The sequence below is a fragment of the Anopheles gambiae genome, chromosome 3 (genome assembly GCF_943734735.2).
Source record: "Anopheles gambiae chromosome 3, idAnoGambNW_F1_1, whole genome shotgun sequence".
Classification (NCBI taxonomy): Eukaryota; Metazoa; Arthropoda; class Insecta; order Diptera; family Culicidae; genus Anopheles; species Anopheles gambiae.
Genome location: NC_064602.1, coordinates 91,481,506 through 91,508,818, shown reverse-complemented (window position 1 = coordinate 91,508,818; position 27,313 = coordinate 91,481,506). Strand labels below are relative to the sequence as shown.

The 27,313-nt window shown below is 43.1% G+C and overlaps 1 long non-coding RNA gene across 1 annotated transcript in view; it reads left to right on the top strand.

Moving 5' to 3' along the window:
• Positions 1-18,611, top strand: part of LOC133392725 (uncharacterized) — a 93,192-nt gene extending 74,581 nt beyond the window's left edge. Inside the window, exons 6-7 of the long non-coding RNA XR_009765777.1 lie at positions 36-190; positions 18,200-18,611. This is a non-coding gene — a long non-coding RNA (uncharacterized LOC133392725). The remainder of the gene's footprint in view (positions 1-35; positions 191-18,199) is intronic.
• The last annotated feature ends 8,702 nt before the right edge of the window (positions 18,612-27,313 follow it).

The window sequence follows — 27,313 nt, the reverse complement described above, 5'->3', positions numbered from 1 at the left end:
CTTTGCTTATCTCAGCATTTCCGTTTTTGTTTCAGGAAGAGCCCGCCGTCCCGGAACGATAAGTGACCCGCCATATCCTTCGCCAAACTACTGTTCACGGGCTCCGATGGAGCACACACGCGCGGCCCACTCGTAGTTTGGTGTAGATAATCTTGGCGAAGACGTTTTGAAGCAAGAGCAAGCGCAGAAGGTAAGCAAGATTTTCCAAGAACAGTCTATGTGTGTGTGTGTCCTTGGGTGAAAAAGGTGGAAAATCCTTCCATTCTCTTCTTTTCCAGCATGAAAGGTAAAAGTTGCGCACGGGTGCATTATTATCGTTTCGTTCGCTTATTTAAACTTTCATCGATAGCACGGGGAAGGGTAGGGGTGGGAAGAATGGGATGGTTTGAAAGTACTCCTATTTCATGCCCCGCACACACACACACACACACACACACACACACATACACTATTTGGCCACTTGTGGGTGTGATGTGTACGCGAGCAGCGATGCGCAACAACGAGAAACGCGCTGTCATGTGGGATGTGTTTTGTGAAGAAGCACACGCGCGACATCGTTCCCGGGTTTAGCTCCGAGCATGATAAAATATCAACCTCGTAGGTGTGTGTGTGTGTGTGTGTGTGTCTCTGTGTGTTGATAAGAAAAGGTTCACCGGTGCAGGATAACATTAGAAGACAGTCTAAAAGATACAGCCAGCGCAGCGTTAGAGCAATCACAAAACGGCACACGGTGTCGCCTACGATTCCTAGCATTCCAAGAAGCAGAATAACGTTTCATTCTGTGATCAGATCACATCCGCTGCTATTATCCCCTCCCTAGCACCGAATCTTACCGAGAGAGATGAATTTTATCCGAGAGAGAAAAAAAAAGCCTCCCGGACAATTGGGCACACAACAGTACGACGATGAGGACGATAAATTCACTTCGGCCGGGGGGCCCAACTTTTAAACACTTTTTGAGTTTAAATTAAGTTAAAAGAGCACAACTCGTTTTCGTTTTCCAAGCGAATGAAGGCAAGAAGGGAGGGTTGAATCTTCCCCCTCTCCCTTCCCCCCCACCCCTTTCTAAATGGCGGTTTCTTTCAAATCTTTTCCCGTTTTGCGGTGAAACACGAAACTCAAATGCTGGTTTTGTAGTTTGGTGGTTCTGATTGGGGGATAGGAGGGTAGGAGCAAGTTGAAATTAAAGCAACGCATAACGCAGGACAATGTTGAATGGGGTCTGATAATAGGGAAAGATGTGGCGCGGAAGGAAAGACTTTTAAAACACACACACACACACACACACAGGCACAGTCACATATACACTGCAAATCGAAAACTTCTCCCGGACAGTTGAGTATCGTTTTGGTCGTGTTACGGTCGCTTTTCCCGAGGTCTGTTTCTTTTTCTTTTTTTTTTTGCTTCATGGGAAAGGGAAGTGCTTCCCGTTGGCGATGGGATGAGGTGAGGGTGATGGCATGCAGGCGACCTCCCATATACCGCATAATTGAAGGTTTCGTTCGCTTCTGTCTAGGTTCGTTTGAGTGCTAATTAGTTTTAGTTTGCTCGTTTCCGTGTGTGTATGTGTCGGAAGGGTGGAATTGCTGCTTTTGCTGCTGCTGCTGGCACTGCCGTGGTTGTATGGGTACGGAAATTGTATATATCATACGGTTGTAGTGATATATTTCTGATTCGCTCTTCGGTACGGACTGGTTGAAGCCAGCGGGAAAGAGTGCAGCTGTGCCACTGAAGGAGATATTAAAGGTAGATATCATGAAGAAATATGAATATTTGTTTTTTTTTTTTTTTGGTGAAGCTTGTCGGTGCAAATCTTTTCATGCATCTAACTTCAAGCATTAAAGTGATTTTTATCTTCTGTAATTTTATTACTTGAACTGTACTGTGCACAAGTTTCGTTGTGTGTATGAAATAAATTATGAGTTTTATAATCAAGCTATAACCATTCTGAGTTAAGTTGAAACAAACGATCTTTATGTGAGCCTGGACTGCATTTCAAAAAGTAAAGCTAAAGGGTCAAAGGTCATAAGAAAAAATAAATAAATTAAACTACATAGGTTCATTAATTTGTTCGAGTGCAAGTGAACGTGAAGTATTATTTTTTAATTCGATATAGAAGAAAATAACAAGCCCAACGAAATGATATTCCAGCCTTTAAGTATTTAATGACATTCAACAATATTTATATCGAAAAATTCAGGAAAGCATTTAAAATAATTTACATAAATTTGAAGTTTAAACAATAGTGTATAATTCCTGCGAGTACAGCACCAACAACAGCATGAATTTATCCAATTATAGGGTTTTCCAGGAGTTCTCATAGCTGTGGAACACTTTATTGACTCTTACTTACGTGTAATGAAGTTAATGGGAATTGGGAATTTGACTCTATAGCACCATTGTTGGATAAATCTAATAGGAATTTGTTAGGAGCCTGTCCAAAAAGAGTGCCATAGAGTCCAATTTCCATCATTTGAATTTCACGTCCCATCAGAAAAAGTCAAGGAAGTGTCCCACAACTATGAGAACCCCTGGAAAACCCTGGAAGGGGCCCTTCACGATTCTGGTCAGCTTTTTCATATGGAGTTTGACAGTTGGAGGCTGAAATCATGTAAACACTCCATACAAATCCACACACAAAACTAGCCTGCGATTTTCAACCTAGATTATTTCCGCCTCAAAGCTAGAATTGGATTCGAGTACCTGCTCGAAACAATTGCAAAACAAGGTCGTATTTTCATTTATCCCAAGGTGCATTAAAGAGATCAGGTGGTGGAATCTGTAATCAAAGTGTATGTAGACCAGGAGGTCTTACATCATGTTTCTATAACCAAATTTAAACATCACTTTTTGACAAAACGGGTGAATATTTTTGCTCGACCAAGCTTTCTGGAGGCTTGACGAATACACAAAACACTCTTAAAATCTTCATTCAGAAACAGAAGCGATAAAAATCAACCTTCTAAATACATACACCTTGGGATAAGCCCACCTGTATATTATACCCACTTTGATAGCTGCTCGAAAACTGCTATACAATGCAGTACAAGCTGACAGGCTGCAATTTCAGCCTTCGAACTTAAAACGGAAAGGCAGTTTTGTGTGTTTAAATACAAATATCGCATTAACTAAATGATAGTTCGATTGACTGTTAGTTGATTTACGGAACTGAACTGTTCAAAAAATGATAGGACACAAATTAAAGTCCCTAAAACACTACCTTAAAGCTTTCGCTCCAGTGTTTACCATCGCACTCCGGTGGAGCAAGCGAAGCGCGAATACCATTTGACTAATGTCATTTTAAGCTCCCGTTTTCCTACAAAACCGGTCCAAGACACACTTCGCCATGGTAGGCATGGGGTAAAAAATGTTCCACCAAATAGGGCCCGTTCCGCTTAACTAGGCCCCCTGCAAGGCCTACAATTTTCAACCCACCGCCGCCATCATCCGGCACTGGGAAAATATTCCAACCCAACTCGGCCCCAACTCGCTAAAGCAAATATTTGTGTGCAATCGCACGATAAAACTAACCACCGCCACGTTGCGCTCTTGACCCTTTTTAACCCCACGGCACCCTACGAGCATGCGAGATTGGTCGCATCAAAATGCAGGTGCTGGGCGCGATGAAACATTATTCAGTGCCCATCCTAGTTTCAAGGGAGGCAGTAGGGGCGGGAGAGATTATTCAAACAACAACACGCGCACAAATGCTGCCGGCGAATGGTGGCCGCATTGATATGTGGGTATAATTATACACTCTTCCCCTGATGAGGCAGAGAGCACAGCTTAAGGAATGGAAGCAACCGAAAGAAACGCGGCCATCCATGCAGCAAAGTGTTACTTTGTGCGCGAAACAGGGAAAGTGCGTGTGCTGGTTATGGTATGATGGCGGAACATAAATAATCCTTTCGCTCCACTCATCAAAACTATACACACACGGCTATAAAAGCAAGTGTTGTTGGGTTGGGTGAACGCAACTCGTACCTCGTACCATTTGCGAGGAGGGATATGGAGGCGTGACAGGATGGCATTTGTTTACGTCTCGGGGGCAAAAGGGGAGGTCTCTACAAATGCAGGTTGATCTATTATAGACTAATTGAGAGCACAACAGGCATTTTTCATCATATATTACAATGTCTAAAAAGTCCTCAATCATCATCATCATCATCGCCATCATCGTGATCGTGACGGTTGTACGTGAGCCGCTGCGTTTGCTTTCCGAGGAGGAACAAAAAAACCCCCAGCGAGGATAAAACGAACGACAAGGTGGAAAATGTGTGCGTATGTGTGTATGTGTGTGTCTTCCTACACAAGTCCTTACGGCAGTGGCGCAAAACCCAATTTGCCTTGCCAATCTTTCACCAACAATCAAAATTAATGAGGCAATTTACATCGGCTGACCTCGGGCACGAGCCGTGTGCTGCCAGGAGGCGGCAAGAACGTCGACGGCGAACGGGATAAAGGATAAGTGGTAGTCGAAATGTTTCTTCTTGATTCTTTTGCCACTGGCCTCTTAAGCCGCAATGAGCCGAAGGACCGTGTACATTGCACGTTAAAGGCGCGCGCGTACGAAAAATGGAATGGAAAGCTTCTGCCGCACGATCTTCTCCATTCTCCCTTTTTGCCTAGCACAAACGCAAGGTAAATTATGTACCGGAAAATGCGGATACCGGCGACGAATGAGAGAGAGCGAAAAAAAGGAAGCAAAACGAACCGTCACACACTTAGACAAATTTTGATAAATCTAATCGAGAAATGAATTTTTCATAAACCCCAACCCGTCGTGACAAGAGACCGGTTGACGAGCTAAATTTCGACATGCGGCTGGCTTGCAGGATCACCCCGCGAACCGCGTGTTTCTATGTCTGTGTGACTGTTTCGAACGCAGAAAAACACCATCCATCCGTTTGATTAGACGTGACACCGTGTAAAAGGGGGCGAAAGAGAAATGGTTCGAAGAATTCGATAAGCAAATCCGACGCTGATGTAAAACGAAGCTTTCACAGTCGGGAACACGGGGGGAGGAGATGGGAGGTGATATTATAAGCACTCGATCTTTAAAAGGCACAATCAATCATCTCATCGAAACGGCTGTTTTTTTTTTCATTTGCTCGCTTCACGCTGGGCGAGAAACTCCCAAAACAGCCCATCCGTTATGCTTTAACCTTTCCGTCGGTTGGTCTTTTCTAAAATGCTTTTTGCTGGGGCGAGCCTTCGCACAAGTCATCGGTCATCGAACGGAGCGCTCTGTGTTGACCTCGACGCTGCGCTGCCCCGGTGTGTGACGAACGACGACTGACGACAGCCTGATCCATCCGGCATCCAGCATAATCGATTGGTTTGCTTTCTGGGCTGCCCTCCTCGGTGTCCCGGCCGGAAATGAGAAACGAGAAAGCACCGTAGCCGCCCCCGTTCCGTTGCATTTATTATGTTTGATGTCACCGGGCCTGCCCTTGTTGGGTTGTGCTGCCCTGGCCGGTCCAATCTCTGATAGTGTGTGTGTGTGTGGTGTTCGTTATGATAAATCTCCCAGCACTGTCCACCGAAAGCACCGAAACGTCGTGCCTCTTTTACAACGCGTTGCTTCCGGGACATTCGGCAGAAAGATAAGCGCACTGAGTTGGTGCTGTGCTGCTGAGTCGACTGAGCACTCCAACCATGGTAGATCCGCGCTCGGCAATACGGGATGTGTCGCCATTCTGTGGCCCAGCCTCGAAAAACAATTCCAATTCGACAAGATCTCAAATCGAATTTTTCCGCCGCCTTTTGCCCGGTTTGAGCCTCTCGCCGTTGTACTTTCCAACTGGGATGGATTTTGTCTTTCTGTCAACCACAAAATAGCCCAGTAGCAGGTCTTGCCAGAACACTAACCCTTACAACATTCTCTCTCTTTCGTTCGTTCGACAGTGTACACTGTTGGATAGCTCTGACTGATTGTCCTTTCAGCGGAGAAAGACTTATTGGAATTTCGTGTCGCTCTCGTCGTCGCTCTGCATCGGTGCGATTGGTGGAGTTTGTCGGTTGGTGCTCGAGTTTGAATAACATTTACCCATTTATTGATGCTTGTGGTGCTTGAGATCGAGCGTGATTCTAGCACACAGACGGCAAACGGGGTTTAGGGCTGGGAATGGATCTCTGGTACGTTTGTTTAAACAATTGGAAACGATATCAGATTTTATTTCCTTTCACCCTTTGCCGTGCCTGGCAGCTTGGCACGAAATTTTGGTGGACCGAACACTGGGCAAACGAAGGCCCCCGTTGAACGATTGAAAACTTTGTCAGTGCCGGCTTCGGCTGCCGTGACATGTGAGGCATTTTCAGAAAAGCTGTGCCGCTTGTAGCTGGCAGTAAGTGGAAGTGAAATTGTTTAGAAAGAGTTTTACGACCCTGCAGCGTGTCGTTTGTGGTCGCACAAACGTACAGCAGTACGTACACACTGAGCTGCCTTAAAAATTTGATCCATTTTTCGGGGTTGCCACCCGGATTGAACCTCTTGCACCTTACGCGGACCCGTCCCACAAACCATTCCACGTGTGTCCATGGTGTTTGTGGTTCAAATAAAGAAGAGAAAATTACTTTCCATCCGTCCATAGCCCAGAAGTTCGTCGTCCTTCACGTTTGCTGACGCTGTGTGCAAAATGAAGCCCCCCCCGTTTTGGGGGTACGTTCGAGGAGGCCACCTCCTCCCGGCTGTCTCGGGTGGCGGTTTGGGTGACGATTCAATTTTGCTTTGACAAATTGAGTTTTTGTTCGCCGTGTATGTGTTTTTTGTACTCCATCTGAATCTGTGTTTGCACTTTTCCGACTCCTCAAAGGGGCTCTTGTTTTTGGCTCATTCAGTTCAGCGTTCTACTTCTACTGCTTCTGCTCCCACAAACACACACACACACCCATATACACATACGTAAAAAAACATGCAAAACAAGTGAGCAGATCGGATTTGAAAATCAAAATGAACGACCCGCTTCCCGGCTCGTACGGAGCTCGTACACGATTGTGAAGCTCCAGGTTTCCACTCCATATCTATTTCCACTCCTAAGCTCAACCAGTCATCGTTTCCCCTGCTGTTTGCTTTGTTTCGCACTGCCATAGCAACTTGAGCTTTTGTATTTATTTTTTTTTTTTTTGTTGTTTTTTGGTTCATTTCAACATCAAGTTGGCAACGCTCAAGCACCGTCACTTGACTTTACTGTACATTTTTACCGCCATTTTGGGGGAAAGGTGCACCAAGTGTGTCTCAATCGTACGTGTCTGTGTGTGTGTGTGTGTGTGTGTGTGTGTGTGTGTGTGTGTGTGTGTTTGTACTTTCTTTGCGCGATGGAAAACATCATCACAACCGCCGACGATGACAGAATAATTTGAATTAAGAAAAACGATTCGCAAACATACATTGCCTACACACAAACAAGGACCACACAGACACCGACACACAAATGAGATAAGAGATGGAGGAAACAGGAGCGAGTGAGGTGAGGTGTGCGGGGCTTACGATTGTTGAAAGTTGATTAAACAATTCGGCAAACCGGTTGGAGAGGAGGCAAAAACGCTGGAACACTCCGCTGTGGGGAGCAGCACGGTAGTACATATGGTTCTGGTGGAGTTAAATTGGTTATTCTATTGTCGTGTCACGTCGGGGAGTGGGAATTGGCTCCCAGGTACCCCGTGCCGCACCACGGAACCGAAAAGCGAGCGAAAATATTAATTTTCCTCCGTCGTTTCTAACCACTGTTTTCTCTGCGTTGTTGCATTCAGTCCTTTTGTGTCGTGAAAGTTGGTTAGTTTTTATTACCCCGTACCAATGGGGAGGAAGGGACAGGTCTTTAAAAGGGTAGTGGTAGGGGAAAAAACATGGCCAAAAGGTTTTCCATTTTAAGTGGAAACTATAATGAACGAATTGAATCTGATTGTACGACATGGATAGGTTAGGACAGGTTGTGATAGGACAGGCTTTGGAATTAATCTGATTTGAAATTATTCTTTTGTCGTTATGGATTGAGTTTGTCTCTTTCGTTTTCCAAATTCTCATTTATTGAATACAATAATATTAAATAAAATACATTCATATTTTAAAGATTTTAAAAGGGGACATGCTCCCTCTTTTGTGAACGATAATTTCCAGTGTTTATTGTCACTGTCAAAAATGCCTCTCTAGCACCGTACCAAACAAAAAGGGAAAAGGGACGGATTGTAATTCCCTCCATTAAACAATTACCTTCCCCTGCCAACTTAAGTTTTCCAGCAGCGCGCGCGTGAGGTTTAAGAGCAAGGCTAATGAAAAGCTTCACCCAAAGAAGCAACAGACGCGCGCGGCACGAGATGACACGGAACCAAAGTTGCTCAAAGTTTTTCGAATGCTTGCAAAAAAAACACCAGCGAGACAACGTTTGACGTTTTGCCCTTTGCCCTGTGGGACGCCCTTCTGGGAAGCTGGAAGGGTGGTAGCCAGGATAAAAAAAGAAGACAAATAGCCCTCCACACAGGAAAAATACAACAGCCAAATGATCCCATAAAAAAATCCTCTCTCCGAGCCTTTAATCCAGCCCGGCATAAAACTTTAATTCACGCGCCGCAAGAGAAGCTTTAGCCACTACGGAAACAAAGTTATTCATCCTGGCGGGGACGGGACCGTGGGGCTGTTAATGACAAGCTTGCTGGAAAAGGGGGACCAAGCTTTGTTTTTTATCCTTCATCAAAAAAAGGCACTGCTGCCGCCGCCTGTCCCTATTTTGTTGCTTTTTAATGCTTTATCCCTTTCACTTTTTCCACGAAAAGAAATCACTTTATTTTGAAAGTCAATGTAGCGGATTGATGAGTCAACAGTGTCGGCCGCGTGCAAGCGGATGAGCTACATTGGACTTTTTAAGTGCAATTTTAGGGCACCGTTTTTTTACGACGATGGGGTTTGCACTTAAAAATATGGGTTGTCTTTTTCTCGTTTTTTTATGAGATTAAAGCGTTTTTGGAGGCAGAGAGCACAATCCTCGCGAGAGAGAGAGACAGAGGACACATTCTGGGAAGGATACGCAATCTAATTGGAATTGACCGGGGACCGGTGGAATGCATAACCCCGGGGAGGCCTAAAAACAGTCTACGGTTATGCAAGCGACTGAGCCTTAGATACAGAGGCCAACCATACCCGTACGTATATGACCCCTTGTATAGACCATTGGCCTGCCAGCAGCCTATTAAACCTGAAGATCCGAGTAGGCGCTTTGCTTTCCATTCATTTTCCCAAGCGGATTAGCTAATCGCTTTGCAGCGTAACAGGCGGTTGACTTCTTGATCCGTAAGATATATCGGGCTGTCGTGGCAAGAAAGGTGCCTGTATACGTGAGCCTTCTTTAGCTAATTTTGTATCTAGAATGGTAATGTGCGTGCGGGAAGGTGTTTTTTGCTTGTTTTTGCCATCGACCGACGAAGTGAATATAAGCGGTAAGACAGAAAAAGCAGCAGAAGGCTCATTTTGATTAATTTCCTTATGTTGTGTCGCGGTTTTCTTGCCTCATCCCATCCCACGACTAGCAAATTCCATGTTCGCGAATATGGTTTTTGCATCTTTTTTATTTGTAGAACGGAGGTCTTTGTTAGCTGCAGACGAGCACAGGTCCAAGGATAATCACCCCCGTGGGGTCATTAGCTGGTCGTGGCGAAATTACCACGCGAGCGCTCGTGTGTGCGTGTATATTCACCTCAAAACAGGTGCGGTGGCGTAGCGTTCTCTGTGGGTTTTTTTTTTGTTGCGTGCCCTCCCAACAAGGGAATAGTTTCCGCTGGGGACACGTAAACCCGTGAGCAAATACCGGTCGCTTTTCCGATGAAATGGACACCGCCGGGTGTTGTGTTGTGTTGTGATACCATCTGGGTCACCTACGGACAGCGAAGAAAAGCTTTTATGTAACGCCTTGTTTGACCCAGACTTCGCCAAAAACCTAATCGGTCTAAGCCAGCTGGACAGGTGGAGAAACACAAAACAAAACCATCCGGCAAATTGTTGTTGCCTCACTGGGAGGCATTGTTTAGTTGTTACTTTTCCGCAACCATTAATTTGAGCGCGAAAATTGAAGCCGCGCAACAAAACAATGCCGGCCGGGGAGAGAAAGTATGTTGATGGATGTGTGTGTGTGTATTTTTGTTATTTATTTTTCGCCCTGCCTTGAGCCGTGTTTTGCATGTATCGGGCGGTGGTCAGGGTGGTTGATTTCGCAATCGGTGGTAATACCTGCCTGCCCGTGGCACCCTGTGGTGATTAGAGAACATTCTAATTATTGCTTTTTTTGCACTAAGCAAGTAGAAATGTTATCATCAGAAAAGCAATGACTGTATCGATAAGGAGGAAAAACAGAATTTTCATCACGGTTACAGTATAACCCCAGGTAATTCGTTTAATCAGAACATCACAACGCTTATCGATAAATTAAAAATATATATATAGGCCATGCCTCTAGGAGCTACTTTTATGCTGAATCCAATGGTAAAACAGTAAAATATTCGATAATAAAATTAATGGCTTAAATCAAATTACTCGTTTAAAATAATGATGATAACCAATCTATGAGCACTTTACGAATTCATTTTCATTAAATGATGAATTATGTGATTTAAATGAACAATTGCCATAAAGCAAACAATGTATTTCCTGCTAAAAGACTGCATTTTACATAAAAATTCTGATTTTAGAGACGCAAAATTAAATACAGAATAGTTCAAATTGATGCCATGGAGAGGGAAAAAATGTGATTCCTTTTAAGTAAAATGAAAAAAAAAACCCCCGAGAGTGAAGTAGGTTACATTTTATTGAATTATGTATTGATTTATTCATTTTACTTCTTTACTGTTTTACTTCTTTTTTTTATTATCCAATATAATCCTTGGCTTAACCCGTTTCAATCAAGCTTTAATTTAATTTGCTTACAGCGACACATGACAATATAACAAGGACGGGAATAAACGCATTGCTTTACTTTATCATTTTATTCTACAATTTCAGACATGGTTTATGAAGATGTATGTATAAGATACATTCAACGTTTGGTTCTAGGTCTTAGCGTGGTCAGTTGTGTTGTGTTTCTAATTTTGCCACAATGCTAATGAATTTGTTATTAGCGAGCTTTGAATTGAAACTTTTCATGAAACTGAATTGAAACTTTTCTGTTGCTGTGTCGTAAAATTACCAGTTCTACTTTATTCAATGTTGAACATGTTTTTAGACACATTGAGCCTCTCCGGCTCTCTTATTGCAATGATTTACAGATAGTGTCTTAATGATTGTGAATGTTAAGCAACACTAAAATCCCACCTTACAGCAAGAAAGTAAACTTGAATAAGCAAATACTGCACAATGATGTTAAGAATCTCTGCCTTGCATGACTAGCATTATGCAATAAGACTCTAGATAGCATCTCTTGAGTAAGAAAACGTCTCAAACGAAAGACACAAAACAGACTTCAATCCAATGGACAGATAAAGTACCAAGAGAAAGACACAAACACACACACACACGCACTATTCGATTGGTTTTGCCTATCTACTTCGACCATTAAGTGTGTAGAAGACACTCTGGGAACACAACGATACTCGTTTGGCAGAAGGCACGTTTTACTGCATTCCTTTCTACTTTATTTTGTCGTACGTTTTTCATCCTCCACCTCGTTCTACATTAGCGCTCCTCCCGAAGGATAGGCCCGAAGACTCGCGATGATCGATAGTGTAAATGATGAAAGTGTACCAGTCCCGGGGAGAAAATGAGGATGTGTCCCCTGCTTTCTTTTCTCTTTCCTCCTCATCTTTACAAAACTGCGTGAGATGAGGAAAGTGACGTGGACCTAGGCGAGATGGTCGTAAAATTTAAGTGCTCGTTTGGCATGGGCAGGCGAGCGACAGTGTGAAAATCCTGGAAAGTCTAACACAACACATAAACCCCGATACACACAAACACATACCCACACACACGCGGTAGCATAAGTAGCTTCACTTGGAGTCATTCGGCTTAGTGAAGCACGTAGCTGGTTTAAAATTTCCACCGATAGCGGCGGCCGTGTTTGAGTGTTCTCCTGTATCTGTTTTGTTTTTACTGCCCGCCTTCTTGCCTTCTCAAGCATTATATTGAGCCAGGGAGAAGACAGGAAGACCTCATTCCAGTCCGACGGCTGTGGCTGGTGCTTTCGTGTGCTCTAAACTCTTCATAGTCCTGGACACTCACACACACGGGAAACACAAGAGAAATAGTGCCCGGTAGCTTCTTCATACTGTTCCTACTCGTCAGAATGAAATAATTTCTCCCAAGAGAACAGAGGGAAATTTCTTCCCTCTATCGGACTCCGGACTCCACGCCACAGCCCACTCCTAGGTCCAAACCGGATGGAGTTTGTGTTTTTTACTGTTGTTTCTATTTTTATTAGCTCTAAAGAAAAAGCCTACGAGAATTGCTGTCCGCCCTGGACACGTTTCTTTAAAAAAGAAAACAAACTTAGCTAAATAGCAACACAACCTCGCTCGGCTCCGGCAGTGCACGGCTTATCCTCTCCACGGGGAGCCATTCCATGATTATTGCTCTATTAAAGGTCGTAAATTTACCTTTTAAAAATATTACACTCTACAACGCACACACTGTGGCGTTTTTGTGTGTCTGTTTGGATGAGCGCCGTGCCTCACTTTGATTTATTAGCGAAAAATGAGCCAGTGAAAGCAACAGCAGCGCGCAGCACGCAGCAGCCTCCCGTGGGAACAGCACGAATGATGCATCATCATTATCATCATCATTCATTGCGTATCTTTGCTGCTGCTGCTGCTTTCTCGGGGGTGTTTGCCACGGTCACACAACAATGATGAGGCGCCTCCCCCGAACAAGGAATTAATTTTTAATGACCGTCCGAATGTGTCCGTGCTTGCGCCGATAAAGAAATTATCCTAATGCTCTGCCTAATACACGTAGCAAGTGGAGAAGGAGGAGCACCGTTTATGCTGCATTCCACTCTCAAGGGGAGGCCACAAACATTGCCACATCCAGTAGGAATAAAGAAAAACTTTAATTGAATCGGTGGGCACGCATAGCGCACACGGTACCAAAGCGCTTAAAGCTCTCAAGCGTTTAGTTCACGTGCAGATAGCAACGTTCCGGAGCTTTTCCTTTAAAGAAGCATCAGCTCCTTGCCAAGGAGAGTTCCTGTGCTGACCAAACGGTCTTTTGTGCTGACTCGTTTCAATTTCCTATCTTTTGAGCATGATTTCACTTATTTATCGGCGGTGCTCTACCCGTAAGGCAAAAACGAAGAAATTCCTTTCAAAAACATCCTCTTTTTTCCCTTTTTTACAGAAGCAATTCAACGGTTTGGTGTGGGACCCGTTAGTGTGAAGGCTCCACAAAAAAAAAATGGCTTCATTCAGCAAACGAAATGATCCTTTTTTCATCTTTTTTCCTTTCACCTCAATATGCTTCGGTGTGAAAATGAACGATCTGTGCTCTTGCCCAAGTTTGGGCAGGTGGACAATCTGTTCCATTATTTTTTTCATTTTTCCCTCCCTTTCACGGTATTTAATAAAGCATGCTGTAGCTGACCGTGGTTGCAGCAAACGGTCAAGGTGTGTGATGGTGTGATGCTGCCCGAATGGATGCAATGGAGCCAAACCTGTAACCCGGTTCCGCTCGCGTACCAAAACGAACTCCAGAAAGCACACCTTTCACACGGACATTGTGTTGCAGCTCTGCCCCTACCCAACGCGACTGGCTTGCAACGCAATGGTGAAAGATTATTTATGCTTCTATGTGCGTTTTGCTTCGCTTTTCTTATTCGCTTTCCACACACACAAACTTTTACCCCGATGGTGCACTGTGCTGTGGAAAATTACTTTCAGTCTTGCACACAGCCGTCGTGCTGCAATTCTTTGGCAAGTTTTGGCACACAACACTAAAAATGGACGGGGAAAACAAACAAGAAACCTACCAGGACCAGTTCGCCTGCTGTCGCCCCATCGCACTCCAAATCCCGTCCGCGCGACACGAGCAGGACGCGATAGTTAGATTGCCGTGGAATGTGAATTATGCTACAATTTTTAAGCTAACTTCACTTAACTTTCTGCCAGCTGGTGGTGGCTGGTGACTGGAGAGAGTAAAGATAAAGGGGGATGAATATACACACATTTGAACGAAACTGTGGCTGCAATTGGGGAAACACTTGGGAGGAGGTGCTGGACTTTTTTGGTGAAGGTTTTGGCCATCCCCTGGAGGATGTTAAGTTTAAATATGGTTCATTTTCGCTATGGTTTTTCCCTCCTACCCCCTTTCGGCAAGCTCTGTGTAAGCGTCGTGGTCGTGGCATGGCAACAAACGCTTGGTGTAGCGGCTTGCGCTGTGTGTGGATGCATTGTAATTTTCTTCTCCCATTCCCTCTTTCTTCGAGCCCCAAAAAAAGGACAGCGAGAAAGACCCAAAGAGAAACGAACGAGTCAGCGATACCATTCGGTAAAGTTAATCGCTTTTCTAGCGGTGGTGGGCTGGGGCTGGGACAGGTTTTATTGTGTGCCTGTGTGTGTGTTTGTGTGCCTTACCCTGCGTGTACGTATGCAACACTTCTGCCCTGGTCTGCTGGTGGGTTTTGCAACACGTTTCTTTGCGGAATTTAGGCAAATTTTGTGCCTGCCTTTCAGTGTGCTGTTTTATTTTCCGCCACCGTTACGTTACACACGATTCGCTGTAGCTCGTGGAGCTACATGGAGCGGAGCGAGTGAGTTTTATAATATCCTTTTTTTGCAGTCGTGTCTGTGTTTTTTGCTCTCCCCCCGGAACGCGATATTTTTCCACAAAACCGTAGACGAAGTTGCGTGTCAAAAGTTTTTGCATTTCATTTGAAAAATTTAACCGCCGTACAAAAGGGCTGTGTGCAAGGGTTGGTGTGTGTGTGTGTGTGAAGCCACAGATGGATGCATTCCATTGCTCCTAGAAGGAGAAAAGTGTGTTTAAGTTTTGCTTTATTTGCAACTACAAGTACCGGTTTCGACTTTCTTTCATTTCTTTTCTTTTTTCTTGTTGCTTTGTTTCATACTCAAAAATGAATGTTAATGACAGAAGCTTGTGGAACAGTGGAAAATACAGTACTCACCCCCGGGAGTTGCAGTGAAGGGGTGCAGCTTTGTAATAAATTCACTCAACTTTTTTTTCTCTTGTTTCTTGTATTATATCGCCACAAGGGGGTAGCAATGTAAGCTGCAGTTTAAGTTGGTTGTGGTGGGATTTTGTTTTTTTTTTTTTTAATTAATTTAACGGCACATGAAATGTTCTGTGAGCAAAAACACCGTTTACGGCTGCACATGATTGACGTGCGATTAAGAGTGTTCTTAAGTAATGATTGATATGTGCAGGATTAACATTCATGGCACGGTGCAGCTCGGGAGGAGGTTATTCTTTCACATTATCGATTTTTGGCTGTTAATTCTTTTACATTTAAGGGAGGTTCATGTATGTTTAGTATTAAATTTAATGAATTCACACTAAAACAAAATAATTTAAAATGACAAAGAATTATAAATGCCTATTTTAAGGAATTTTTACGTTATTGTTTTAAATTGCATACATTCAGGCGCTTTTTTTTACAGCAATGTTGCTTGAAATGACTGTGCGTCTCCATTCCAATAAGAAAAGTAATGGACTTTAATGTGCTACAATGTGACAATGTGAAGGTGTGAATGAACCTAAGAAAACATGATTTCTTTTGTTGCTTTTTTTCAAACTTGAGATATTTGTTAGCAAATAATTAAAATAAATAAAAATTCCAACTGCTCAAAAAGTGTATAATGACACAGTAGTAAAAAAAATGATACGATTTTAAATATGTACACCGGAAAGTTCACTTATTCAAATAGTGAAAAAAATGGCAACAAAAATTGCTACCTATTTTTAATCACGCAACAAGCACTTTTTTTGCTCGCTTTGACATTTTTCATAGTTTTATGCTCGCGTGATGAAAAATTAAAAAGCTTTGATCCAATAAAAAAAATGTGCCTAACTCATACCTAAACCTCAATGATAAGACGAACAAAGAAAACTGTCTCACAAACCCCTTTTTAAGGAACAGCACCACCGATTATCAAAAAGGGTTTCAACGACCACCGGAACACAAAATAAAACAAAAAGAAAAGAAAAGAAAAAAACATCATCTACACCTTCGTGTCACCGTACCGTTCGTGCACGGTTCGTGTGTATGATCATTAAAGTTAAATTAATGTGAACGCGTCCTATTGTGCACGTTCTGCAACGACTTCTTCTGGAAACTAAAACAGGTGATTTTTACACGCACACGATACGCCAAAACGGTTGGCGGCAACTCCTCCAGCCCTCCCGCGACTGTCGTTGCATAATGTGCCTTCGGAATCTTGATTTACCGAACAGGAAAGGGGAAAGAAAACGAGCGAAAAACCTAATCAAAGTTAGTGCAAAATATGTCGAAAGGGACTTTCTGCCTTGTTTCGGAGGGACTTTTTTACTTTTATTGCGCTTAGCAGGTCGATGGTCGCTTCCTTCATTGCTTAGAAAGCGCGTGACATCGTCCGGTAATTAGGGACAGCATAATTTATGGTTCCCCCCAAAATGGCCCCATCCTTGTGAAGAAAACACGTGGAAAGAGTAGCAACACGAACGAAGAAAATCCTCTAATCGTTTTTCGAACCCCGTTGCCCTCGCTTCCTTCACCCCAAAAACGCGAAGCAAGGAGTGCCAATGAAGGGAAGGCCGCAAATTATTGGACGCTTTAAATATAGTAGCTTTGCTAGCAAATGGCCGTGACGAAAAAATAAAAGGGAAGGGATTTTGTGTCCTCCACCTTCAAGAGACACGTAAAGTTGTGCAGCATTAACGCTGGAATAAATCGGAAAACGAAAGGAAAACCCAAGCGCCCAAACAAGCGGCCATTCGGTGCTTTGCTCATTTACCACCACAACAAGAGCCTGGCCTGGTCTCCACCAATAGCCCTGAAATGGGTATGCAAATTTTTCACATTATCCCCCCTTTTTTGTTGATCCCCAACCACCTCCCCAGGGTTCCAACATTTTGCGCCCGCACTGTGGAGGCACCGGGAACAAAGTTACAAAGTTTATGGGGTTTCTGGTGTGGGCTAGGAAAAAAAGCAACAAATCTGCTCATAGGTCGGGGTTTTGTACTGACGCAGGTCAGTACTGGTCGTTTTGCGGGACGTTGGTGTAGTGGAAAACGGGCAAACACTTGAGCGAGAGGAACAAATTCATCAAACTGTCACGTGAAGAAGTTAGTATTTTTGTTTTATTTTCTTTTGTTTGGAACAGTGTGTGTGTGTACGTACTGGAAGGACATTTTTGGGCTTTTTTGTGTGGTTTTCCAACACACATTTATTTAATGGGCATGTTTTTAGAGCTCCGTAACCATTTCTGTTAAGCTTTCTTATTAGAATATTTAAGAAATAAGTTCTTATCGTTTGTAAGTGTCCCCCTGAGTCACATTTAGTAAGTGGAAGAAAGTTTATATCGAGCCTAGTTTAAAACGGTGAAAAGTGGAATAGTTACAACAGTGATTTAGTAGTCAGGATGAATGGTGGTACTTCTCAGGGTTTTCTTATTGAGTTCTGTGATGTTACATAAATTTTATCATTTTTTACTGTTAATATGAATTTCATTTTACCTTTTACTTTATCATTTAAAACATTTCTTTAAACATTTAACTTTACTCTTTGGCTCTTATTATTTTGCTTGCATTAGAAAATGCATAACATTAGAAAATGGAGCCCAAATGGAAAATCGAACAAGGGGTATGAATAAAGGTATAATTGTTTTTAAATAATGATGAATGAACAAAACTTAAGATTAAAAGGAAAGATATCTCAGGAACAAAACTCCCTCCTTACAACCAACTGTCCAAACTCTTTCATGTTCAAACCCAAAACTTCTCGCTCAAGCGAAAACGGCACCATACACATACACACGCGCGAGGAGTAAACCACTGTGTTAAACGTGGTGCAAAACTTTCACCACCAGCACTACCACCCCCCACGGAACAGTGTTTAAAGTGCACAGCAGAAAAGAAAATAAATTGTCGAGAAAAAGATTCCACACGCCCTCCAGCGCAGGCCCCTTCTTCTTCTGCCCTTTGTTTTAACACGAAAACAACAACAACAAACAGTACAAAAAATACTAAAAATGCGTCCCCTTTTCTTTCCTTCCTTTTCATCATTTTCCACAGGGAGAAACGATCACTCAACGGAGCCGGAAACGTTCAACCGCGCCCGTACCAGTTTTTTTGGCCTGTCTACCGGAAGTGCGGCTCGGAAACGCACGTAAATAAGGATGGGTAAGAGATATTTCCGTTTTTTCCCTTTGAAGAGCAGCGTTCCGAGAGACCAACCGTGGGTAAGAGAGAGAGATAGAGAGAGTGAGAGAGAGAACGGGTTAGACTGGCAACTGATTTTCGGGGAGTTTATTTCATTTGTGAATCGCTTCTTTTTTTTTGCTATACCCGCGCGCACGCCGCGATTTTCCCACCACCTCCAATGGGACGTGAGTTTTTCGCTTGCGATTTACGTTTTCCAGTGAAAAATATCTTCCCCAAATGTGTTTTTGTTCGCTTTCTTCTTTTTGTTTAGCTACTACGCCGAGTTGCTTCCGGCGTGGAAGGAGAAACGGAAAGCGACGGAGGAAGAAAATCAACTCGTTGCTGAATGTTGTTCCTTCACTTGCTTTACGTTTCCGCATCTTTCGCGCGTGTCTGCGCGTGTGTTTGTGAAGCATCCCAGTTGAACTGAAGTAGGCCATGGAGCGCCTTTATGTGCCATGCCGTAGGCGTTGCTATGCGGTTTATTCCCTGCCTCCCCCACCGCCCTTCCCTGGTTTTCCCCTGTTTTCTCACTTTGAAAACCACTTGTGTATTTAAAATGTGCCCCACAGCCTACTTTATGAGTCCATTGGAAAAATGATGATATGGTAGTGATGCCGCGCGGCCAAAGGTGTGCTAGTGTCTCGCCCCTCCGCATCCATTGTTTTTAGTATTATTTTGCCGTTTTTCCCCGGTCCAAAACAGATCTGTTATAGTTATTTGGAACGGGATTTTATCCCCGCCCCCCCCCCCCCCCCCTCCTCATTCCCCCGTGGAGGAATAAAAACGGAAAATTCGGTACCACAGCTCGACGCCACAAAGCGAGCGGCGGTACACTTTTTCCTCTTTTCAGGATTTCAGCCTTTTCTTGCGTTTTGTGTTTGCCGCCATCTTTCCCACAACTCTCGACTGATTCTCCGGTCCAGCTGATTTGATTTAGAACGAGCACAGCGCATCGCCCATTCCGGTTTGAAACCCATTCCGTCCCCATTCCGAACGATGCTCCGAAATGTGCTGGATTTTATCTCCCTTTTCCCTTTCTTTTCTTCTTTGCCACTGCCCGCGAACATTGTTTTCGTTGCGATGCGAACGAAAAGACGAACGCCCCGCCAGCTGGGATCTGGGTGTGGATGGTTGTTTGCGTTTAAATTTATCGCTCACTATGCTGGGAAAGCAGATAGCAAAAGCAGCCTTCCTTCAGTGCTTTCGGTGCTTTTTGGTGTGTGTGCTTTTTTCCTTCTTTTTTGCAGGAGAATCTTTCAAGCAGGGCACGTTTCAAGTGGATTTAGCGGTGTGTGTGGGGAGGTGTTTCGGCTGAAGCCTTTTGGCGAATGTAGGGGGGGGGGGGGGGGGATGCGCCACCAAATGCAGCACCACCTACGAAACTGCTGCTCTCTCTCTGGGGCGATAATAAGCAAAGGATGATGGTGAAAAATATTACCCTCCGTTTGTTTCATTTAATGGTGAGTAATTGATATTAAGATTAAACGGGAGCTATACATTTGGAGTGGTTATACATTTTGTAACACATTTGAAGCTGTTAGAATTAGAGTTTAGAGTTTTAACAACCTAAAATTTATAAAATCACATTAGAAAAAGGGCTCTGAAAAGGACTCCTCGCTAGAATCAGGTGAGATTCTAGATTCATATTTGAAAATCCTCTTATCCAACCATGCAAACAGTTTATAACTTTTCCAATTTGTTTATCGTTATTTTATCTCATTTAGTCTTTCACGCGAAAATAATCTATTTTAGCAAAACACATCCCACGTTGCCCTTTTCTAACGCCTAACGTCTAATCCTACATTTTTTTCCTCCCACATAGCTATTTAATTATCTTTTTTTCCTACTTTTCTATTTCCGACCTGGCACACCCAAACAAACAGTTGAACGGGAAAAAGAGAGTAAAAAACAGCAAACATCTCTCACTGCCAGTGCCAGTACGCTTTTCTCCCGGGCGGGAACATAATTAATCCACTCGCCACAGCAACTGTCAACACCCAACCACATACTTCACTCGGTTAGTATTTCGCTTCCACCCGTACCCCCCCCCCCCCCCCCAAAACAAAACGAAAAAAAACACAGTTGAAAAATAACACAACGAATAACGCAAACAGGCGCTTTTTATAATCCGTCCGGTAGATAAAAAATTAAACAGTGAAACATTGCCGCCACCGTTTGCTGCAACTGCTCGGCTGCTACCGTGGCGTTGCGCTTTCCATATTTCGCCCCATTATTGCCTCCTTATAAGGATTGAATACAATGCCTTCTTGCGTGCGTGGCACGTACTCTGTTTCTGTTTCCCCCCTTTTTTTGTGTACGTTCCCCCAAACAAGGTTGTTCTTTAATTTTTCCCGCTGTCCCGAACTACCGAAAAGAAGGCATAATGATAATAATAAATAATATAATAGAGGCAAGAAAAGAGCCTGTTCTGCTGCAGCGCCCCGTGGAGGGGTGTGTGTGTGTGTGTGTGTGTGTGGAGCAAATTTAGTGTACTGCAGCAAACAGCACCGCCGCGACTGTGTGCGCAAAATAGTAAAGAAATAAAGACTGGCATTCGCGTTCGCTAAAAAAAGGGAATAAAACAGCACACGCAAGAAGTATTCTCTGTGGAAAGCTAACCTTTGTGAAGGAATACTATGTGGTAGAGAGAAAAAACGCCTTCATTACGGCTCCCCAGTCCCATTCCCGTTTCGCTAGCGTCTACGAACGATCGTCAAAAATGCAGATCCTTTGAGCGGGTGCTGGTGGCGCGACCGAAAAGCTTTTAATGAGATTATGAGCAAGGATATTGGATTACTGTTTACGCGAGCGCGCAACCGGTTTTATCACGCAAGTGACGTTGAAAGTGCCGTCAAAAGCTTCAAAGTGTGTTAGTGTTTGTGTGTATGTGTGAGTTAGTAGATAATAAAGGATCAGTGAAGTACAGCAATAAATATGAGGTAAACCGGAGGACAATACCGCAAAACCAGCGAAAGAAGCGGTTACCAAAATATGCGCAAAAGGTAACTGTGGGCGGAAGTTTTTGGGTAATTAATTCCCCGACAGCATGCAAACCCATTCCAAACCGAGGTATATGGTTCACCCATCACCCCGTTCCCCCCTGGGGAACGTCTTGGTTAGATAAAACTGTTACAAAATGTGTCTAATGCGACTTTTCCAATACATTCCCCCCGCTGTGTGTGGTGCGCACGCACGTCAATAGAAAAATCATTGCGCAGCAAATTTAGTGCGTAAACACTGTAACATAGTATGCGGTGAAGCTAGTCATATTTCTTTGCAGGACCCGCCAGCACACGCCACCCTGCTGCGCCTGCTGCGATGTGGAGCAGAAGAAGTAACTTCGACAGAACAAAAAGAAGCACGAGAGAGAGAGAGAGCAAGCGAGGGGAGCAAAGTTGTGTAATTAGTTTTCCACGGTGGTTTTGGTTTAGTTTTTCTCTTTCCCCCTCCTCCCTACCTTCTCCTGTCCACCAATCAAGTCTGTTAATGGCCTGTGTGATGGTGGTGGTGGAAATTGTCGCTAACGATCGTTTTCCTTTCCTCCCCTCTATTCCCTATCAGCAGCGGAATCATTTCCCTCTGAAAAACGCGTGCGTTCCGGAAGTAGCTGCACCGACCATGGAAGGAGTCGGGGAGCATTTCTTTCTGCTTCCATCGGGTAAGAAGATTGAGTGCAGAGAAGTGTCCTGTTATCTCCTCCGCTACACACTACGCTTATACGGTACGGTACGGACGGACGATAGTCTTCAACGACCGTTCCGTTTGACACGAGGTCGGTGGGACTTTCGTCCGTTTGTAAGGCCAGCTGCATCGAGAGTACTTCCAGCGTGTGTGTGTGTTTGTGTGTTTGGAATTAGTTTGTTTGTGTTTTTTCTTCTGCCTTTTTTTCCGTTCCGTGCGTGAAGTGCGCCAGTGAAGTGAATATGTGAGCCGCTCCCCCGTGCATTAGCAACTTTCGCGTACAGCAAATATCATTAATTGTTTTGTTCGAGTTCGAAGCTGCGGCATGCAAGGGGAATGGTAACAGAAATAAGAACAATAATAGCATCAATAAATATGGTGAGGTTACATTCACAACAAATTCGGGTCATTTATTACTGGAAGACGTAGGGAAATGAAATGAAATACAAGCACCACCAAATCTCGATCGTAATGACACAAACAAAATGGTTAATGAGAATACAACACCTAAATGTGAATGAGACTGTATGTCTGTGACCTTGGGGTAATATTTGATAGTCGTTTAAACTTTAAACTGCAGCTTAATAACGTTTTACTTAAATCTAATCGGAACCTTGGTTTACGTTTTACCTCATTTTTTTTTTTGTGCTGCCTCATTACCTCCTAATGAAACGGGATTTGCAGTTATTTGGTGTTCATTCTTTAAGCAACCGTCACCAAACGTCTCAAGTATGTTTTATTTTAATTAGTTTTCAATATTCACTACTTAGCCTTGATGACAGATGTTTAATTAAAATAAAATTAAATGAAATGTACCATGGACTGTTGGCTAGTTAAATTACAGGGTCTCCCACGATTTATTGGTTGATTCTCATCAATTTTTGGTGGGTTCCCATATTTTTTTGATGCGTTCCCACGATTTTTTTACCGTTTCCCAGAATTTTGTGGTCCAATTGTATTGATATCCAATCGGAAAATACCAATAAATTATGGGAACGAACTAAAAATCTATGGGATACGATCAAAAAATCGTGGGAACACACAAAAAAATCGTAGGAGCTGACCAATAAATCGTGGAAACTGACCAATAAATCGTGGAAAACCCTGTATGATTTCGGCAAAGGAATGATAGATGATAGACTCCTTTAAGATTGTTGCTTATTCTTTTATACTTCTAGCATCTATGTCAGTCGTGCTGCTGATACTAACGACCTTTACTCATATTAATCGTTATTACATCCATCTAGTAGCCGGTATAGTGGTACAGTCGTCACCTCGCACGACTTAATAACAACATGCTCATCAAGGGTTCAAGTCCCGAATGGCCCGTGCACCCATACGTAGGAGCCATACATATTCTGCTATGGTAATCATTAGGGCACAGAAAGCCGAGCCCACTAGGGTACAGGTACAGGGTACAGGCAGGCCTTTGACCTTTTCTAGGCCTTTGACCCCTTCCATATAGCTTTTATTATCATCATCATCATGAGAATAATCGATGACTAGTGGATCATAGTATGCATTTTATAATTATAATTTTAATTTTTTTTTATGGCACTGAAATATTCCGTGTTTTAATATTATCAAATAACAGTCGTATAGCAATTTAATTGTTCTTATATACATATTATTGATATTATTGTAATTAAAAATAAAAATAGCTTGTTTTATTTTAATAAAATTTGTAAAAATATATAATCACTGAATCCATTGAAAAGGAATTACTACTTCATATGTTAAGAAAGAAAAAACAAACTTTATACAACTTTTTCCTACCTCAACAACGCCGTGTTCCCTACACTTCCGCCAAATTCACACGTATATAGTACAATATTATCTCTCGGCACACAAAAATCAACACACACTCACACACACCAGCCCTCCCCGGTAGTCCTCCGGCACGGGTAAAACGGGTTCTGCAACGCACGTTTCACTCGTCTGTTGATTTTCCGACCGGTGAAAATTAAGTCCAGTCTTCCGTCCGTACCCATAAGATCACCGGACAGAGCCGTCCAAACATTTGCACAGCAGACAGCCGGAGCTATGTGCATGTGTGTCTGTCCACGTATTATAATATCTTCTTATTCTCTCCCTCATTGCTTTCACAGAGGATTCAGAGGATTGTTTCCTTTCCAGCAAGTGGACGGAGTTGCAACGGAAACATTTAGTTTTGTTTAAATTATCACATTTTACCCGAGCACCCTCTGTATCAACAATCTCGACGCACACACACACATACAGACAATCTGAAAGGTATGCAAATAGGATGTCCACCACGGGATTGGAATGCCGCATTTAAATGTAACACACTTTCCCAATGCAGCTGACCTCACTTTACTCGATACCTCGGATTGAAATTAAATCATACCCGGGTTGTTGTGGTAGTGGTAGGATGAGAGAAGCCCTGGCTCAGGCCAGCCGTACGCTCAAGCCAAAATAAATCCCTGCAAAGCTCGTGGCCCGCACCTCTGCGTTCCCGTTAAAATGGTGAGCAGGATGTTAAACTCGATTTTCTTTCATCCTCTCTATTATTGTACGGGCGTTTAGGACGAAAAGAGATGAGTAGGCTGCGCTGCGCAGTGACTGTGTTAGTGTAACGACGAACCCCCTTTCCTTGCTGCTCGAGAGAGAGTGAGAGAGAGCACGCGTGTGCTGTGCTGTGGGTAGTAGGCAGGCTTCTACGTGAATGCACTTTGTACATTCAACCCGTGCTTCTCCTTATCTCTTCATCACTTTCCTTCCCCTTCCACCACCACAATCCGAACCGAAACGATATAAATTTTCCATCGTCTTGTGAATTGTTGATTTATAGCAGTTCATATAAAACAATATATATTTTCCCTCCCCCTCTTGCAACGTTGCCACCGGGTGTGCTCCGCCGCTATTTATGAGCGCTGAAAATGCAACCCCGATTTGGAAACCACCACCACCACCATCGTGTGTTGTACCATTTTTCACGTGTGTGTGTCTGTGTATGTGTGTGTACAGTGTGCAAGGTATGCTACAAAATCCACGACCGTACAAACGCAGTAGGCAGTACGGGCACGTGCCCCAACAGCTTTTGTCCAAAATGGTACTCTCTCTCTCTCTGTCTCTTTCTCTCTCTCTCTCTCTCTGCCTCTCTCTCTCTTTAACTTCTTTCCCTTCTGCTCCATTTTACTATCCCTGTGGCTGTACCACGAGCGCGGGGTATTTTCCACGATCAGCAAAAACGTATCCGAACACGCTGCATGATGCAGAAGTTGAAGAGTGAACAATAATAATAATAATAATAAAAATAATAATAATAATAATATCCCTCTATGCACCCGAACATCCACTACATAACAGCATTATGGTCCATGGCAGCTTAAATCGTCACCGTTTTTCCCACTCCAACGATTGCAGCAGCGGCAGCAGCAGCAGGCCAGTTTTTCGTTGTTGTTGGCGCTATTTTGGGCTACCGCCTACCTTGACGGTAGATGCACTTTTGGAAATTGTTCTACGTGCCAACCGTGCCTAGACGTGGCTATGGAGAGCAGGGGCATCATGGTGACTTCAAGAGTGAGATAAAAGTCCAATTTTTCCAACACACATTTTAAAACATCGAATAGCTTTATGAATTTCGTGTTTTTCAGGATGGGCATAAAAAAATGTTAAATACCGTATTTTAGCGTGTATAAAGACTCCCTTATAGGTAAAAATTTACCAAAATCAGATTGATGAGGTCGTTATGTATGGGCAGCAAATTTTCTATTATTGGATCAATTCTAAAAATCGTACTGTAAATCATTAATTACAATCAAATTTTGTAAAATTAAAAACAACAACACTTTTGTTTCAATTATTTTAAAATCATTCTTCAGAGGAGTCGTCCAAGAAGGTCTTTATACGGGGTAAAATGCATAGTATTCACTTTTAAACAATGATATTTTGCAAAGTGGGTGTATATATCAGGTGGGCTTATGGTGTTCTTCCTCATTAATACATCGAGACACAATTCGACAGTTTGTTCCACAACAAAATCTAGTATACCTTGAAGTTTAAACGGTATCTCGCAGTAATGGTATGTGGTTTCACTCAGGCGTAGCACGAAAAAAGAAGCCAAAAAACTTACGTGACGGCCAGTTCTTGGATTAAAACGATGATCTGAACATTACTGGATTCCAACAAAACATTTCCTTCACCAAATCTTATATATAGGCTATTATACTACTCTTCGCAACCTGAAAAAGGATAGAATGAAATATCTTAGGAGGTATCGTCTGAACCGATCTGCTTTCAACTTTCGTTTATTTAAGTACGCTGCCTCTGCGCATCGACTATACAACAGGGCTCGTTTTGAGGCCTATTCGAGCAGACTGCAATCGCGTTTCCGTTCTGATCCAGCATCCTTCTGGCAATTTGTTAGGATTCGAAGAGGGTGCAATACGTTACCTAATGAAATGGTACTTGATTCTCGAACTGCCTCTACGCCTGTTGAGATCTGTGAGCTATTCTCTGCACATTTTTCCCAAATGTTTGAGCCACCGGTTAGTGACCCTAACCTTATTGAGGGTGGGCTACTCTACACGCCAGAGAACTTAATTAATCTCTCCGATATTTCGGTTAGCTCTGAAACAGTTGTACAGGTGTTATTTGGGTTGAAACGTTCTTTTACTCCTGGTCCAGATGGCATTCCTGCCTCTGTTTTAATAAACTGTAAGGACGTGCTTGCTCCACATCTTGCTAAAATTTTCAACCTTTCACTTTCTCTTGGGGTTTTTCCTGCTCTTTGGAAATCCTGTTGGCTTTTTCCGGTACACAAAAAGGGATGCCGTAGCATTGTTTCTAATTATCGTGGGATAACCCAAACTTGCGCCACAGCCAAAACTTTTGAGCTATGTATCCTTCCAACCATACTTCATAGTTGTAGTTCAGCTATTAGCCATAAACAGCATGGGTTTATGCCTGGTAGGTCTACTTCAACTAATCTCATGTCTTTTATTTCCAATATTTTTAGATCTTTTGAGGCCGGTACCCAACTTGATGCAATATACACCGACTTTCATGCTGCTTTTGATAGTTTACCTCACTCTTTATTATTAGCTAAATTGTCTAAACTTGGTTTTGGTGATGGCATTATTAGCTGGCTGTCCTCATATTTAAGTAATCGATCATGCAGGGTTAAAACCGGGTCGTACTTATCTGAGGAGTTTTTTTGTACGTCAGGTGTCCCTCAGGGTTGTGTGCTAAGTCCACTTCTGTTTTCTTTGTTCATCAATGATGTTTGTAATGTTTTACCTCCTGATGGTCATCTCCTTTATGCGGATGATATCAAAA